The following is a 17,369-nucleotide window of genomic DNA, read 5'->3' as shown; positions in this document are numbered from 1 at the left end:
ACTTCTTTAGTTGATATAGGGTTATTAAGGTTATCTGTTTCTTCTTGGGTCAATTTTGGTCATTTGTATCTTACAAGAAATTTGTTCATTTCATCTAGGTTGTTAAATTTATTAGCATAAAAAATTTAATAATGGTCCCTTATACTTTTTTCTAATTTTTTTTTTTGCGGTATGCGGGCCTCTCACTGCTGTGGCCTCGCCCGTTGCGGAGCACAGGCTCTGGACGCGCAGGCTCAGCGGCCATGGCTCACGGGCCTAGCCGCTCCGCGGCATGTGGGATCTTCCCGGACCGGGGCACGAACCCTCATCCCCTGCATCGGCAGGCGGACTCTCAATCACTGCGCCACCAGGGAAGCCCCCCTTATACTTTTAAGAGCTGCAGGCTCTGTAGTGATATACCCATATTAATTTCTGATACTGATAAGTTGTTGCCTCTCATACTTCTTCTTTTTTCTTCTTGATCAGTATTGCCAGAGGCTTAGCAATTTTATCAGTCTTTTTAAAGAACTAGCTTTTGGTTTCATTAATTTTTGTCTATTATTTTTCTTTAATTGATTTCTGCCCTTTATTGTTTCCTTCCTGGTTATTTTGGGTTTCATTTGCTATTCCTTTTCTGGCTTCTTAAAATGAAAATTTAGGTTATTGATGTCGGATATCTTTTCCTAACACAATCATCCAAAGTGGTAAGTTTCCTTGTAAACACTGTTTTAATTGCATCCCAAATTTTGCTCTGTGGTATTTTCATTTTCTTTCCATTCAAAATATTTTCAAATTTCTTTTGTGATTTCTTGTTTGACTCACTGATTATTTAGAAGTGTGTTGTTAATTTCCAAATATTCCTGTTTTTCTCTTGATCTTATTGTTAAAGATTTCTAATTTAATTCCATTATGGCCAAAGAACATTCTTTATGTAATCTTAATCTTTTTTAATTTATTGAAATGTTTTACAGCTCAGGATATGGTCTATCATGGTAAACATATAGCATATGCTTATGAAAAGAATTTCTATTCTGCTGTTGTTGAGTATGATGTTCTGTAAATACAAAGTAAGGAAAGGTCACCTATGTCTTTTCTGATATTGCCTAGCTGTTTTGCCAATTACTATGAGAGGTGTTAAAATCACAATTATAGTTGTGGAATGATCTGCTTCTCTTTTTAGTTCTGTGAATTTTAGTTTCATTTATTTTCTGTGAATTTTAGTTTCAGTTATTTTGAAGCTCTGTTATTGGCCACATGCACACTTACGATTGCTTTGTCTTCCTGAAAAATTGTCCTTTATGTATATAGCATGCCTCTCTTTGTATTTTGAATAAATTTTGTGTTGAAATCTGTTTTTATCTAATATTAATATTCCAGCCTTCTTATGATTACTGTTTACAAGGTGTATTATTTTCCATCCATTTACTTTTACCCTATCTGTCTTTATGGTTTAACTATGTCTCTTTGAATATTTATTTATTTATTTATTTATTTGGCTGCGCCGGGTCTTTGTTGTGACGTGCGGGATCTTAGTTGCCGCATGCGGGATCTAGTTCCCTGACCAGGGATCGAACCCGGGCCCTCTGCATTGCGAGTGTGGAGTCTTAACCACTGGACCACCAGGGAAGTCCCTGTGTCTCTTATAGACAGCACAGAGTGGGTAATTGTTTTATTATCCATTCTGACAGTCTCTGCCTTTTAATTGTAATTTTTAGTCCATTAATGTTTAACATAATTAGTGATATGGTCAGGTTTGGGTTACCATATTATTTTTTGTTTTCTGTTGTATCCTGTTTTTTGTTTTTATGTTCCTTTTTGCCTATCCCCCTCACTTTTGGATTATTTGAAGTACATTTTTAGAATTTGACTTCAATTTCCTTTTGGTATTTTGGCTGTACTTCTTCGCATTATGTTTTTAGTAGTTGCCCTAGGGATGGTGGTATACATCCTTAGCTTTTCACAGCTCACCTACAATTAATAACATATTACTTCTCATTAAATATTGAAATCTTGCAGTGTTATAGCTCTCAAACCATCTCATCCTTTATATTATAGTTGTTATATGTAGTGCATTATGAACCATAAAATAGTGATATAGGTTTTTCTTTGAACTGTTTAATGGTTTATAAAGAATTAAGAGGAAAAGGCAATCAGGAAGAAAGTTTTTGCATTAACCAGATATTTATCATTTTCAGTGTTCTTTATTGTTTTCTGAGGATCCAAGTTTTTATCTGGTATCAATTCCCTTAAGTCTAAGGAAATTTCTTTGGCATTTTTTGTATTGTAGGTCTGCTGCCAATTAATTTTCTTAATTTTTAAAAAAGTCTGTGAACATTTCTATTTTACCTTTATTCTTGGAAGGATATTTTCACTGAATATATGGAAGTATGAGTTATTTTTTCTTTCGAAGGCATTTCAAAGATGTTATTCCACTTTCTGTTGGCCTTCCATGGTTCCTGATGAGAAGTAGGTTGTAGATCAGTGTATTTTTTTACCTTGTATATAATATGTTGTTTTTCTCTTGCTGCCTTTAAGATTTGCTCTTAATGTTTGTATATCAGTAGTTTGACTATGATGCTTTCATCAAATTTGGGAAAATTACAATCGTTATTTCCTAAAATATTTTTTCTGTCCCATTTTCTTTCTCCACTCATTGTGGCATTCCAGTTACAAATATGCTGGCCTGTTTAATCTAATCGTATAGATCCCTGAGACTGTTCTTTTATTTTTAAAAAATGTGTGTGCGTGTGTTCTTCATCTTGGATCATTTCTATTGACCTATCATCATGTTCACTAATTTTTTCCTCTGCTGTTTCCATTTGGCTGTTAAGTTCATTCATTGAATTTTTTTTTTTTCCAGAAACTGAACTTTTCAGCTCTAGAATTTGCTTTTGTTTTTATTTTTCTACTGAGATTTCTTATTTTCTGATGAGATTTTCATTTATTAAAAGCATGTTTTGATTTATTTTATTGAGGATCATAACAGCCATTTAAAAATCTTTGTTTTTTGTTTAAACCTCTGGTTGATCTCAGAGTCAAACTTGCCAAATTTTATTTTCTCTTGAGCGTGTGTTCCATTATCTTGCTTCTTCATATATCAGATAGTTTTGGATTGTATCCTGGACATCATGAATGTTGTGTTGTATAGTGTCTAGATTCTGTTACTCTCCTCCAATCAGTGTTTCTTTTTTTAAATAATGGACCATATATATTTTTCTGTGAAGTCCCTGTTTATGCCCTTTGCCCATTTTTTTTCTATTGAGCTGTTTCTTATCAATTTGTAAAAACTTTTATACATGAAAGATAAGTATTATTTATCATATTTTAAAATGTTTTCCTGGTTTTCTTTTTTTCTTATAGTGCTTATCTTACATAGTCAAATTTGACAGATTTTTATTTTATGACTAATGCTTTTTGTTATACTTAGAAAGGTCGTGCCCATTTTAAGAACATATAACTATGGGACTCCCCTGGTGGTGCAGTGGTTAAGAATCTGCCTGCCAATGCAGGGGACACGGGTTCAATCCCTGGTCCAGGAATATCCCACATGCCGCAAAGCAGCTAAGCCTGTGCTCCAGAACTACTGAGCCTGCACTCTAGAGCCCACAAGCCACAACTACTGAAGCCCACGTGCCTAGAGCCCATGCTCTGCAACAAGAGAAGCCACCACAATGAGAGGAAGCCCGCGCACCGCAACAAAGAGTAGCCCCTGCTCACCGCAACTAGAGAAAGCTCACGTGCAGCAACAAAGACCCAACACAGCCAATGATAAATTAATTTGGAAAAAAGAATGTATAATTATTCATCTGTCTTTTTCTCTAGTGATTTTATGGCTTTATATTCAGTCTGTCTATATATTTTGTTTGTTTTGGCATAAAGGTTATGGTAAAGATATAACTTTCCCCCCCAAAGTAATTAGTTGTCCCAGCACCATTTGTTGCATAGTATATCCCTTTTCTGTTGATTTGATACATTTATCATTCTGTAAAATTTTATATCTAATTGGGTCTGTTTCAGAATTTTCTGTTTTTTAAAATTGGCATGTATTTATGTTCTAATACCATACTGTAATATTATAACTTTTATAGCTTGTTACATTTCATATCTGAATAGCAAAGCATCTTATTTTATCATTTTTGTAGCTATTTATCACTGTTTATTCTTTTAGATAAATCTTAGAACCTCTTCCAGTTATCTGTTGCTGCATAACAAACTACTCCAAACTTAGTGACTTAAAACTCAGTAATTTTATTTGTCCACAATCTGTGGGCCAGGTGTTCAGGCAGGGTTGGCTGGGAATTCTGCTCCACATGACGTTGACTAGGGTCACTTGGTGGTATTCACCTGTGAGTTTGTCTAGTCTGAAGGGTTAATGGGTTTGTGTCTAAGAATTTATGGCCATCTTTAATCTGCCACAGAATCATTTTATCAGATTTTCTCCAAAATCTTTTTGGAGTATTAATTGTAATTTTGTTAAATGTATAAATGAATCGATAATTTACATCCTAGTACTATTTTCCCACTTAACTATGGCTGTGTAACACCACCTGAAAACTTAGAGCTAAAAAATGACATGCTCCTGAATCTGCATTCTGATGAGGAGGGCTCAGTGGGGATGGCTAGTTTCTGCTGCATTTGGTGTCAGCATGGACAGTTCCAAGGCTGAAGGCTGCAATCATCAGAAGGCTTCCTTACCTAAATGGTGCCTAGACTAGGAAGATCCAAACAGCTGGGGATGGAAGAAGTAGGGCTCCTGAAGCATCTTTTTCACTTGTGGTCATTTCAGCATGATGGCTGCAGGATAGCCAGACTTCTTACATGGTAGCTCAGCTCAAAAGGCCAAGAGAGGGCTTCCCTGGTGGCGTAGTGGTTGAGAGTCCGCCTGCCAATGCAGGGGACACGGGTTCGTGCCCCGGTCCGGGAAGATCCCACATTGCCGCGGAGCGGCTGGGCCCTTGAGCCATGGCCGCTGAGCCTGCGCATCCGGAGCCTGTGCTCCGGAACGGGCGAGGCCACAGCAGTGAGAGCCCCGCGTACAGAGAAAAAAAAAAAAAAAAGGCCAAGAGAGAGGTCTTGTTTGATTGGTTTATGTTTGGGAGAATTTCAGCATTTGAATAACACAAGTCACAAGCCTTCCCCCAGATTCAAGGAAAGGGAAGAAAATAGGCCCATCTCTCTGTGAGCAAAATGGCAATGTTTTGAAGAGTTTTGAAGAGCATGTGAGACTTACTGTTATTGTGGCCATTTTTGGAAAAGAATCTGCCGCACTCTTCTCTTTCAGGCACGTGGTTTATTCTGTTTATTCAAGTTATCTTTTGTGTTTTTCCGTAAGATTTTACATTTTTATATATCTATATCCATTTATTACCTATCTACCCTCATCCCTTATTAGAATTATTCCTGTATATCTTCGATCATTGAGGATCTTTTTTCGATGTTATAATATTTTCATTTTTGATATGATTTTGATATTGAAAAAGGCTTTGTCTTTGCAAATCAGATTAGTAGAACATCTCCAATGTTATATAAATTTATTCTACCTTCCTTATATGCTGTAGTAACTCTTGAGAGGACTTTTAGGTTACATGTTTAAGAATAGCCATTTGAAAAGGGAATAGCACTTCTGGTTTTTTGGTCCAGTGTAAGAGAGTTTAGAAGTTGCCATTCTGTTCTAAACAACAGTGGTGAAGTGGAAGGAAGTTTTATTTTGTATCAGTCTTGCAACTTTATATATAGTGTTAAAAATGTTGTGAGAGTGACAAGGATGAGTCCTGTAGATTGCTCTCTGGAAGTTTAGACATTGAGATTATGTATTGCGTGCCTTTTAAAAAATTAAAATATTTTTTGCACTCACTTTTTAAAAGTATGGTTTATTCTTTTTTCTGAACTTTGAAACTTTTGTAATGTGAAAATTTTCGTTTGAAAGTTATTTGTATTCAGCCATATATTAAAAAACAGTTCAAGAGAGCTGCTTCAGATAGTCACTACATATTTAAAGTCCTAGAGATTTAATTAAGGGAATTTTTAATGTATATTTATAAATCATGTAATAACGGATTTGGAAATATGCTTACATTTTAAATTTTGTCTGGTTATCACAGTGGTGGCAAATTAATGTCATTGATGAACTTCTGAAACCAAGTTCTGAATAAATACTTTTGAAAACAGGCAAAACTCTACTCTCTTCCTAAACTTAGCAGGTTTGTAGGTTATACTTCTGTTTCAAGGGAGATAGTTTTAAGATTGATAAGCTCCTTGAAGAATTTATTCTGACCACTTTACCTACTAATTTTTGACTCATACCTTTATCATTTTGTATACTCTCATTCTATTTGTATTATTGGTTGTAGTTGCTACTTAATAAGTGAAACACTTCAGAATTCCTTTTCAACTTGAGATTCCCCATTTACCCTTTGTCTAGTGATGAATGTTTCCTGCCTGATGTTCACTTTATTGGTCACCAAAACTATATTCTCTAAGAGCAGGCAGGGATTTTAAGATACCATCTTGGACTAGATGTAAAGCTGCCTTTCTAGCCTCTTTCTTAGGTAGACCTTGGCAGTTCTTATTTCTCTGGTTTGTTTCTCCTGGGGATTTGTGTGACCTGATAACAAATTGCTATATATAAACAATCATTTTTACTTTATCAAAGTGAGGCCAGTCACTGGAAGACAGGAGATAGATTTTAGTTATCTTTATTAGATGTTGTAAGTGGTAGTTTTCAGATAGACTTTTTTTTGGCAAACAAACTTGACATTTCTCATCCTCATGACTTTGATGGTTAGTTTCATCTTTCCTGAAGTGAAACTGACAATAAGCAGAGCAAGGCTCTCAAGGAGTGATTCAGGATTCATGTGGAAGTAATTTGCAGTTATTTGATAGGAGGTGGTAGTAATAGTCTTGAAATCTTTTTGTATGGAACCCTATAGGTTAAGGAAAGCCTTTCTTTTTCCTGGGATGGTATTTTGGATATAAGTAGCAAAAGAAACTCTAAGAACAAACTGAGGTTGTCCTAGTTCTAAATCCATTTTGTGGTTTTCTTGTGGTCACTTTCTCTGACCTTCCACTACTAAAACTGTTGCGCCATTAAATCCCAGTTTAATTCTGCTAGGCTTCTGTTCGTCAGGTGTTTTTTTTTCAGGTGTTCTCCCCAGTAAAATGCCAGGCAGCAGACCATTTTCCTGTATTCAGCTGCATTCTGCATGACTAACTATCTTGATTGCTACACTGAATCTTCACCTTGGTTCAAGGTTTTCTGTCTTAGCTGAAGAGAAAGGAGACAGGCACCTACTTTCACCCAGTGCTGTCTTTCAAATTCATATCCCAGAGGAGGACTGAAAATCTTCCTACCACGTAATAATATACACCTGATAGTCTAACTGTGGTATAACAGGTGGCTAATGAGCTGTAGCTGAAGCAAATGAACTCCTCTTTACCTGAGATTTTATAGTTTGTAATTATATATATATATATATATATGTGGGCTGGTAATATAAAATTTTTAAATCATTGTTTGGTCCATAGGCTGGTATGCTTCAGATCTAAACCTAGGATGGTATTTTCTTCTTCCCTCTAGCTGTCTTTTCAAGTGGGAGAAAATATGGATTACTCTTCAAAGGGATACAGGTGTCATTTGCTGGTGAAAAATGGATTTGGGAAAAAGTAAGGAGTCAGTCATCAGTTACACCCCTGCCAGGTGTTTGGGCAGCCAAATCCTCCCCCTGTCATTTCTTGAGTGAGCCATGAAGAAGACCTAGTGATTTACCCATCGACTGGCCATAGAAGAAAGCCCTTGTTATCTGTTAACAGCAGCATTCCATTCCACCCCCATTTCCCCACGTGGGTCTGTGGTAGACATTGTTAGCTAATTATGATCACACTGCTCATTAGAGTCAGTTTGCTCCCTGCATTATGCCAGCAGGCTTTTCTGCCCAGAGCCAAGGGTGAATTTAGCCCTATGCTAGAACACCAAGATATGAAAAAAATTGTTTGCAATTTTTGATGTTCCTATTGGGGGTGATTTATTTCATTTCCATATTATGGTTGAAGAACCTAGCATAAAGTACGTTGAATTATGATTTGTGTGCCTCATTATATCTATGTTGTTGAAAACATACCTCAAACAATTTGTTTCTTACATTTTCTTAGTTTTGGGAACTCCCTGGCGGTCCAGTGGTTAGGACTCCATGCTTGCACTGCCGAGGGCACAGGTTCGGCCCCTTGTCAGGTAGCTAAGATCCCATAAGCCCCACGGCCAAAAAGAAAATTATCTTAGTTTTTAGAATATTTTTGCATATTCAGAACTTATTACCCTCAACTAAATAGTTTATTATACAGTGTGCTTTATTTATATGAACAAAATAGTGCTTTCCTGTACATTTAAAATCATTTTCAATTCATATATAATGAAAATACATGAAGTATCTCAAAATTTCTTTTGTAAAATTGGGGTATGTCTTGCACACCATTCTTATATGCCAGCAGATGTGTTCCAGGTTACATAACAGGAAACCATGGGAAACAAAAACTGATAAATGCAAGAGCTATATACCATAACAGTTGAGTAGGAGACAACATCTCACTGTTAAAATTTTTTTTTATATTTATTTAATTTATTTATTTGGCTGCACCAGATCTCTTAGTTGTGGCATGCGGGATCTTTAGTTGCAGCATGCAGGATCTTTTAGTTGCAGCATGCAGTATCTTTTTTAGTTGTGCAATGCAGGATCTTTAGTTGTGGCATGCGAACTGTTAGTTACGACATGTGGCATCTAGTTCCCTGACCAGGGATCTAACCCTGGCCCCCTGCACTGGGCGTGCGTAGTCTTAGCCACTGGACCACCAGTGAAGTCCCTCACTATTAAAATTTCAATTCAAATAAATCAAAAACTAATTGCTCTCAGTAACATAATAAGTAAATTTTTGAGAGAATAAAATGGAAATAGTAGGCGTGTGTGCTTTAGTGCACAGATTTGAATACACACAATTTTTTAGTAACTTTCAGCATAAATTTTACATGCAGCATCTTCATATTATGGTACAAAAACTAAGAAATGAGTAGCAAAACATAGCTGGTTTTCAACCAGATGAAAAAGAGAAATACATACTACAAAAGGCTATGTACTACTTGAAAGACATAAAAACCCCCGTCACCAATTTTTCAGCTCGTAAGACTGGCAAAGCTAAACTTAAGAGTTTTGTTCAACTCTACCTGCCTTTTTCGACAAGAAAAAAAAAATTTATATATAATGGACTAGCTAATCTCAAAAGGATCTATGAAAAGAACAGAGTGATAAGGTAGACAAAATTAACATAACTACTGAAGTGGATAGCATTTATAATAATATAGAAACTAGACTTTAAAAATCTAGAACACTACACAACTAGATACTTTGAATAAATCAATTGTAATAGGAAACACAAGACAATTTGCTAGGGTCACTGGTGAATATTTTTCAACATATAATACCTATATCATAAATAGCTACAAAACACTGAAGGCTATTTTGTGAGGCAGACAGGTATGGTGCCTGATAAGGACAGAACATAAAAATAAAGGCCAATCTTCCAAAAGGAACATGAAAAGATGCTGAACATCGCTAATTATTAGAGAAATGCAAATCAAAACTACAGTGAGGTACTACCTCACAATGGCCATCATTTAAAAAAATCTACAAATAACAGATGCTGGAGAGGGAATGGAGAAAGGGGAACCCTCCTACATTGTTGGTGGGAATGTGAATTGGTGCAGCCACTGTGGAAAACTGTATGGAGGTTCCTCAAAAAACTGAAAATAGAGTTGCCAGATGATCCAGCAATCATCATTATCTTGTGTATCCCTTAACTAATTATCATAGTCATAGTTATTGATATTTTTTACTACTTTTGTCTTTTAACCTTCATACTAGCTTTATAAGGGATTAATCCATTATCTTTACTATATATTTACCTTTCCAGTGAGATTTATTCTTTTGTATGTGTTCTTTTTTTTTCTTTGGCTGCACCATGCAGCATGCGGGATCTTAGTTCCCCGACCAGGGATCAAACTCATGCCCCCTACAGTGGAAGCATGGAGTCTTAACCACTGGACTGCCAGGGAAGTCCCCTTATATGTGTTCTTGTTACTAATCAGTGCTATTTCTTTTCAGCTAAAAGAAGTCCCTTTAACGTTTCTTATAAGACCAGTTTAGTGGTGATGAACTCCTTTGCTTTTCTGGCAATCTTTTTTCGGAATCTCTCCTTCACTTCTGATTAATAACCTTGCTGTGTAGAATATTCTTTTTTTTTTTTTTTAAATATATATTTACTCATTTATTTGGCTGCAGCAGGTCTTAGCTGCAGCATGTGGGATCTTGATTGCCATGTGCAGGATCTTTGTTGCCATGTGTGGGATCTTTAGTTGTGGCATGCAGGATCTAGTTCCCTGACCAGGGATCAAACCCGGGCCCTCTGCATTGGGAGTGCAGAGCCTTAACTACTGGACCACCAGGGAAGTCCCAGAAAGATAATCTTTGTTGGAAGTTTTTTTTCTTCCAGCTCTTTGAATATATCATGCACAACCTTCTGGCCTACAAGTTTCTGCTGAAAGATCTGCTCATAGCCTTAGGGGGGGTTACCTTGTATGTAACAAGTATTTTTCTCTTGCTGCCTTTGATATTCTCTCCTTGTCTTTAAATTAGCATTTTTAATTATAATGTACCTTGGTATGGGTTTCTTTGGATGTTTCTTATTTGCAGCTCTTCGGGCTTCCTGGATCTGAATGTCTTTTTCCTTCCCCAAATGGGGAAGATTTCAGCCATTATTTCCTTAAATAATATTTCTGCCCCTTTCTCTCTGTTTTCTCCTTCTGGAAGCCCTATGATGCAAATGTTAGGCCATTTGATGTTGTCCCATAAAAGTTCCTTAGGCCATCTTCACTTTTTCTCATTCTTTTTTCTTTTTGCGGTTCTAACTGGGTGAGTTCCACTGCCTTCTAGAAGTTGACTGATTCTTTATTCTGCTTCATCTAGTCTGTTGTTGAACCCCTCTAGTGTATTTTTCAGTGCTGTTATTGTATTCCTCAGCTCTGTGATTCTAAATATTTGGTACATTCTTAATATTTTCCATTTCTTGTTGAAATTCTCACTGTGTCTATCCATTCTTCTCCCCAGTTCAGTGAGCATCTTTAGGACCATCACTTTGAACTCTTTATCGGGTAAATTACTTATCTCTGTTGTTTCATTAAGGTTTTTTTTCCGTGAGGTTTTATCTTGTTCTTTCATTTAGGACATATTCCTCTGTGTCTTCATTTTGCTTTATTCTCTGTTGGCTTCTATACAGTACATGAAGCAACCACATCTCCCAGTCTTGAAGGACTGGCCTATGTAGGAGATGAACCTTATCATTCAACCCTACTTCAGCTCTTGGTTGTCTCTCAAACCTTTGTGATTGTCCAAGCAGCTTATTATTATTATTTGTGTGTGTGTGTGTGTGGTACGCCGGCCTCTCACTGTTGTGGCCTCTCCCATTGCGGAGCACAGGCTCCGGATGTGCAGGCTCAGTGGCCATGGCTCACAGGCCCAGCCGCTCCGCGGCATGTGGGATCCTCCTGGACCGGGGCACAAACCCGCGTCCCCTGCATCGGCAGGCGGACTCTCAACCACTGCGCCACCAGGGAAGCACCCTGTATTTTTAATATTTCCTAGTAGTTGAGGATGTGCTAAGACCTGTCAGTGTTCCAAAAGGGAGGGTCTCAGCACCCAGATTCAGGACAACTAGAAGCCAGATCCTCAGGCATCAGCTTTTAAATGTATGCAAATATATACAATCTCTTGGGAGCACACGTATAAGCCCTGCTGGCCACCAGAGCCAGGAGGGGTAGAGGTGTCCCTAGCAGTAGTAACAAAAATCAAGGCACCAGATGGGGTATGAGCTTCTTTCTGGGTGACACAAATCATTACAGTCCCATGGGACCAGGACACAAAATCCTCTGGCCCCCAGAGCCAGGCAGTCAAGAGGCATCCCCTAAGTGGCAGTCACAAAAATCAGGGCACTAGACATGACACTTGAGCTTACTCTGTATATGTGAACAATAAAACTTTAATGGCAAGCATAAAATAAGTTAGAATAAATGAGGACTGATACCCTGGCTAATGGGAAGGCCAAGTATACTAAGATCCCACGTTTACCTTATGTATTTAATATTTAACCAAGTAAGATACATATCTTAAAACCTTGCTACCAGTAAAATCAGCATCACCTGGAAGCTTCTTATAAATGCAGAACCTCAATTCACCACTGCAGACTTAGTGAATCAGTCTTCACCTTAAGACTTTAAGAATTCTGGGTGATTCTTATGTACCTAAAGTTACAAAAGCACTGTGTTTAAAGCAGTAGTTCTTGAACCTGAGTAAAGTCAGAGTCAGCTGGGAGCTTTTAAAAATACAAATTCTTAGGAAGTAATGAAATAGGGTTGTTTTGTTTTTGTGTTTCTTTTCGTAAAGCCTACCAGTTGATTCTGATGTGCTAAATTTGATGGTAGCTGCTTCAAAGAATTTGATTATATGGCAATAATGTATATATGAAGAAGTTATAAGACATATTAAGTGATAATTATCAAATAGTATTGGTTGAAAAATAAACAAGTAAACCATAAAACAAAGTAGCAGTTGCAAAGATTGATTCATGGATTCATTCATTCAGTTCCAAAAATTAATTCCTCATTGCATACATTATAGGAATTTCCAAGTGAATTAGAGATTAACAAAACGCTGATATTAAAAGAAAAAAGGAGAGAGAGAAGTTATGATTTTTCTGTATTCTTTGAAATGTGAAATCTCTGTGGGTAAATAGAAAAACTATATAAATATCAAGGGGGGAATTATATAGCATAAAATCAGAATAGGGTCTAGAATATTGTAAACAGTCAGTATTCTGAGGTGACGTTTTTGTTTTAACAGCTTTAGTGAGGCATAGTTTACATACCATAATATTCACCCATCATGAGTATGTAATAATTCTGTAATTTTTAGTAAATTTCCACTGTTATGCAATCATCACCCTGACCCAATTTTAGAACATTTTCATTACCCGCAAAACTTAACCATTTGTGGTCAATCACCCATTCCAGTTCCCAGCCCTGAGCAACTACTGATACGCTTTCTGTCTCTCTAAATGTCTCTTCCAAAAATTTCTTATAAATGGTATCATATATTACATGGTCTTTTGTGTTTGGCTTCTCTCACTTAGCATAATGTTTTTGAGGTTTAGCCATGTAAGTGGTAGCTTGTAAGGAAGTAGTATTTGTTCCTTTTTATTCTCTTGTATAGATGTACCATAGTTTGTTTATCCATCCACTAGTTGATGGATTTGACTCGTTTTTCAGCTATAGTACCGCTATGAATATTCACATAGAAATCTTTGTGTAAACATATATTTTCATTTCCCTTGTGTAAATATATAAGAGTAGATTTGCTGAATCATATGATAAGTTTATTTTAACTTTTTCAGAAACAACCAAACTGTTTTCCAAAGTGGATGTACCATTTTACATTCCCACCGGTAATATGTGAGGGTTCCAGTTTTGATTGGAATTGCACTGAATCTGTAGGTCACTATGGGGAGATTGCCATCTTAACATTGAGTTTTCTAATTCATGAATATGAAGTGTTCTCTCTGTTTAAGTCTTCTGTAATTTTTTTCAGCAATATTTCATAGTTTGCTGTATATCTTAAACTTCGTTTGTTAAACTTGTTCCCTACGTATTTGATTTGATTTGATTCTGTTGTGAATGGAATTGTTTTCTTAATTTCATTTTCAGATTGTTCATTGCTGGCATGTAGAAAAAATGGGTTTTTGTATAATAATCTTGTATCCTGCAACCTTGATAAACCTGTTTATTAGTTTAAGTACTGTTTTTGTGTATTCCTTAGGGTTTTCTACATAGAGGATCATGTCATCTGCAAATAAAATCAGTTTTAGTTTTTCCTTTCCAATTTGGATGTTTTTTAAAAAAAATTTTTTGGGGGGGCCGCTTTTTCCACTGATGAGACCCTCCAATAAATTTAAATAGACGTGGCTGGAGCAGACATCTTTGCCTTGTTCCTTGACCTTAAGGGGAAGCATTCAGTCTTTCACTGTGAAGTAAGATATTAGCTCTGTTTTTCTTATGCCCTTTATCAGGTTGAAGAAGTTTTCTGTTTCTAGTTTGTTGAATGTTTTTATCATAAATGGGGGTTGGATTTTATGTTGCCAGATTGGATTTCCTACTCATGGATGTTTTCATTAATATTTTTGAAGGATATTAAGCTATAGTTTTTATCTCTTGTGATAAAGGAATTCAGTCCTTTTGTCATTGTCTGACTTTGGCCTCATAGAATGAGTTGGGAAGTGGTCCCTTCTCAGTTTCTGGAAGAATTTGTGAAAGACTGGTACTGTTTCTTCATTAAATGTTTGATATAATTGACCAATGATGCCATCTGGACATGGGCTATTCATTGAGGGAATATTTTTAATTAATAATTTGTGTAGGGTTAGTAGTGATGTCCCCTTTTACATTCCTGATTCTGTCCATTTGTATCTTTGTTTTTTCTTGATCAGTTTAGCTAAAGGTTTATCTTTGACCTTGTCAAAGAACGAACTTTTTATTTCATTGATTTTCTTGATGTGTTTTTTTCTTTATTGTTTCCATTGTGATTTTGTTATTTCCTCTTGCTTGCTTTGGGTTTAATATGCTCTTTTTCTAGTTTTCTGTAGATAAAAGCTTATATCTCACGGATTTGAGGTTGAGGGCTTTATTTTCTATATAACTGATTAAAGGTATACATTTTCCCTCTAAGCAGTGCTTTAACTGCATCCAATAAATTTTGATATATTGTGTTTTAATTTTTATTCAATTCAGGTATTTTCTAATTTCTTTGTGATTTCTTCTTTGTTTCATATTCTAATATTGGAATTTCTAAAATTTCTTTCTAACATCTGTAATTTAATTCTACTGTGGTCTGAAAAACATATTTTGGTTTCAGTCCTTCTTAGTTTATTGAGACTTGTTTTTTGACTTAGCATTTGGGCTTTCCTAAAGAACATTCTGGAGAAAAATGCGTATTCTGTTCTTGTTGGGTAGAGCGTTCTGTAAATGTCACTTAGGTAAAGTTAGTCGATGGTATTTTTTTAACTCCTTTCTGTCCTTGCTTAATTTCTGTTTAGTTGTTTTATCTTTGAGAGTGGGGTATTAAAACTTCCAAATATAATTATTGAATTGTCTGTTTCTTCTCTTCTGTCAAGTTTTGCTTTGTGAATTTTGAGAGTCTATTTTTAACTATGTAGACCATTTATAATTATCATATATGTGTTTACCCTTTTATCTTTATGAAATGTTCCTCCTTGTCTCTAGTAATATTTGTCTTAAAATCTGTTCTGTTTTGTATTAACATAGCTTCTGCAGCTCTCTTGTGGTCACCATTTTTATGGTATGTCTTTTTACCTCTTTTAACTTCCAACCCATTTTTATTGTTAAATCTAAAGTGTGTCTTTTGTAGACAGCATATGGTTGAATCTTGCTTTTTAAAAATTGTCAATCTTGGGACTTCCCGGGTGGCACAGTGGTTAAGAATCTGCCTGCCAATGCAGGGGACACAGATTCGATCCCTGGTCCGGGAAGATCCCACATGCTGTGGAGCAACTAAGCCCGTGCGCCACAACTACTGAGCCTGCGCTCTAGAGCCCACGAGCCACAGCTGCTGAGCCTGCATGCCACAACTACTGAGACCCATGTGCCTAGAGCCCGTGCTCTGCAACAAGAGAAGCCACCGCAATAAGAAGCCTGTGCACTGCAACAAAGAGTAGCCCATGCTCGCTGCAGCTAGAGAAAGCCCACGCGCAGCAACGAAGACCCAACGCAGCCAAAAATAAATAAATAATAAATAAATTTATTTTTTTAAAAAAAGCTTAAAAAAATTGTCAATCTCTGCTTTTTATTGAAGTATTTAATCCATTCACATTTAGTGTAATTATTGATTGATTGAATTTACATTTGCAATTTTGCTACAGTATTTTCTATATATCTCGTTTCTTTAGTTGCTGTGGCCTTCCTTTTTATCTTTTGTGTTAAATCCATATTTCAAAATTGTATTTCTTGTTTTGTGTCAACTATTTTTCATTTGACCATTTTAATTCATCTCTTGATTTTTTTTTAATCCTCCTTTGGTTTTTTAGTTATTTTATTATTTGCTGTTCTAGGGATTGCAGTGTACATCTTAATTTCTGAACAATCTATATCAGATTAATAGTATTTTAATTCTGGTAGAATGCAACAACTTTGCTCCAATATAGCTCAGTTGCCTCTCCCTATTGTGCTGTTATTGTCATATATATTACATCTATATATGTTAAAACCAACAATGTATTGTGCTATTTATCCACGTATTTGCCATTTCTTGTTTTTCATTTCTTCCTGTGGATTTGAGTTACCTTCTGGGGTCATTTCCTTTCAGACCAAAGGGATTCTTTTTTTTTCCTGTAAAGCAAACCTGCTGGCAACAAATTCTCTTAGTCATTACTTATCTTGGATTGTTTTCACTTTGCCTCCAGTTTTGAAGGACAGGGTCTTTTTTAACTGAATATAGGATTTTTGCCTGCCCCACTACCACCACTGCAAATATGGGGTTCCACTTCCCTCTAGTCTTCGTTATATCTGATGAAAAGTCAGTCATTAATTGTCTTGGTTTTCTTCATATTTCAATTATTATTTTTGTCTTTAACTTGATCTGTGGTTGACTGTGAAGTGTCTAGGTGCAGAATTCTTGTGTCTATCCTACTTGGGAGTTTTTGAGTTTTGTATATTGTTCTTCATCAGATTTTGAAAGTTTTAAACCATTATTTCTTCAAATATCTTTTTTTCTGCTCCTTTATCTCTCTCCTTTTTTCATGGTACTCCCATTAGATGTATGTTGGTACATTCAGTGTTGTTGCATAGGTCTCTGAGGCTCTGTTCATTTTTCTTCAAATTTTTCCTCTCTGTTCTTGAGATTGTATAATTTCTATGGATCTTTTATGTTCACTGATTTTTTTTTTCTTCTGCTATCCAAAATCTGCTTTGGGCCAATCTAGTGAATTTTTCATTTCTAATATTGTATTTTTCAACTTTAGAGTTTGTTTCCTTCTTTGTAGTTTATATTTCTGTATTGAGATTTTCTATTGTTTTGTCATTGTCGCCATATTTTTCTTTAATTCTTTGAACGTATTTATAATAGCTGCTTTTGAAGTTTTTCTGAATACAGCATCTGGGCCCACTAAGAAACAGTTTCTGTTGACTGCTTTTCCCCCTGAGTATGGGTCACATTTTCCTTTTTTTTTTTTAACGTCTTGTAATTTTTGTTGTTGTTGTTAAAACTGGACATATTTGGTAATGTATT

General features: G+C 35.9%; 1 protein-coding gene and 1 non-coding gene across 2 annotated transcripts in view; one reads left to right on the top strand and one right to left on the bottom strand.

Annotated features, from left to right (window-relative positions):
* Positions 1–17,369, top strand: part of NLK (nemo like kinase) — a 145,041-nt gene that overhangs the window by 59,152 nt on the left and 68,520 nt on the right. The window lies entirely within an intron of this gene.
* Positions 1,533–1,605, bottom strand: TRNAA-CGC. The gene has a single exon. It is a non-coding gene; the product is annotated as a tRNA-Ala (tRNA).

Source organism: Monodon monoceros, unplaced genomic scaffold, assembly GCF_005190385.1.
Source record: "Monodon monoceros isolate NGI ecotype Baffin Bay Population unplaced genomic scaffold, NGI_Narwhal_1 Super_Scaffold_9, whole genome shotgun sequence".
In the NCBI taxonomy this organism is placed as follows: domain Eukaryota; kingdom Metazoa; phylum Chordata; class Mammalia; order Artiodactyla; family Monodontidae; genus Monodon; species Monodon monoceros.
The sequence above is the reverse complement of the archived record's forward strand: the minus strand, read 5'-3'. Positions and strand labels throughout refer to the sequence as shown.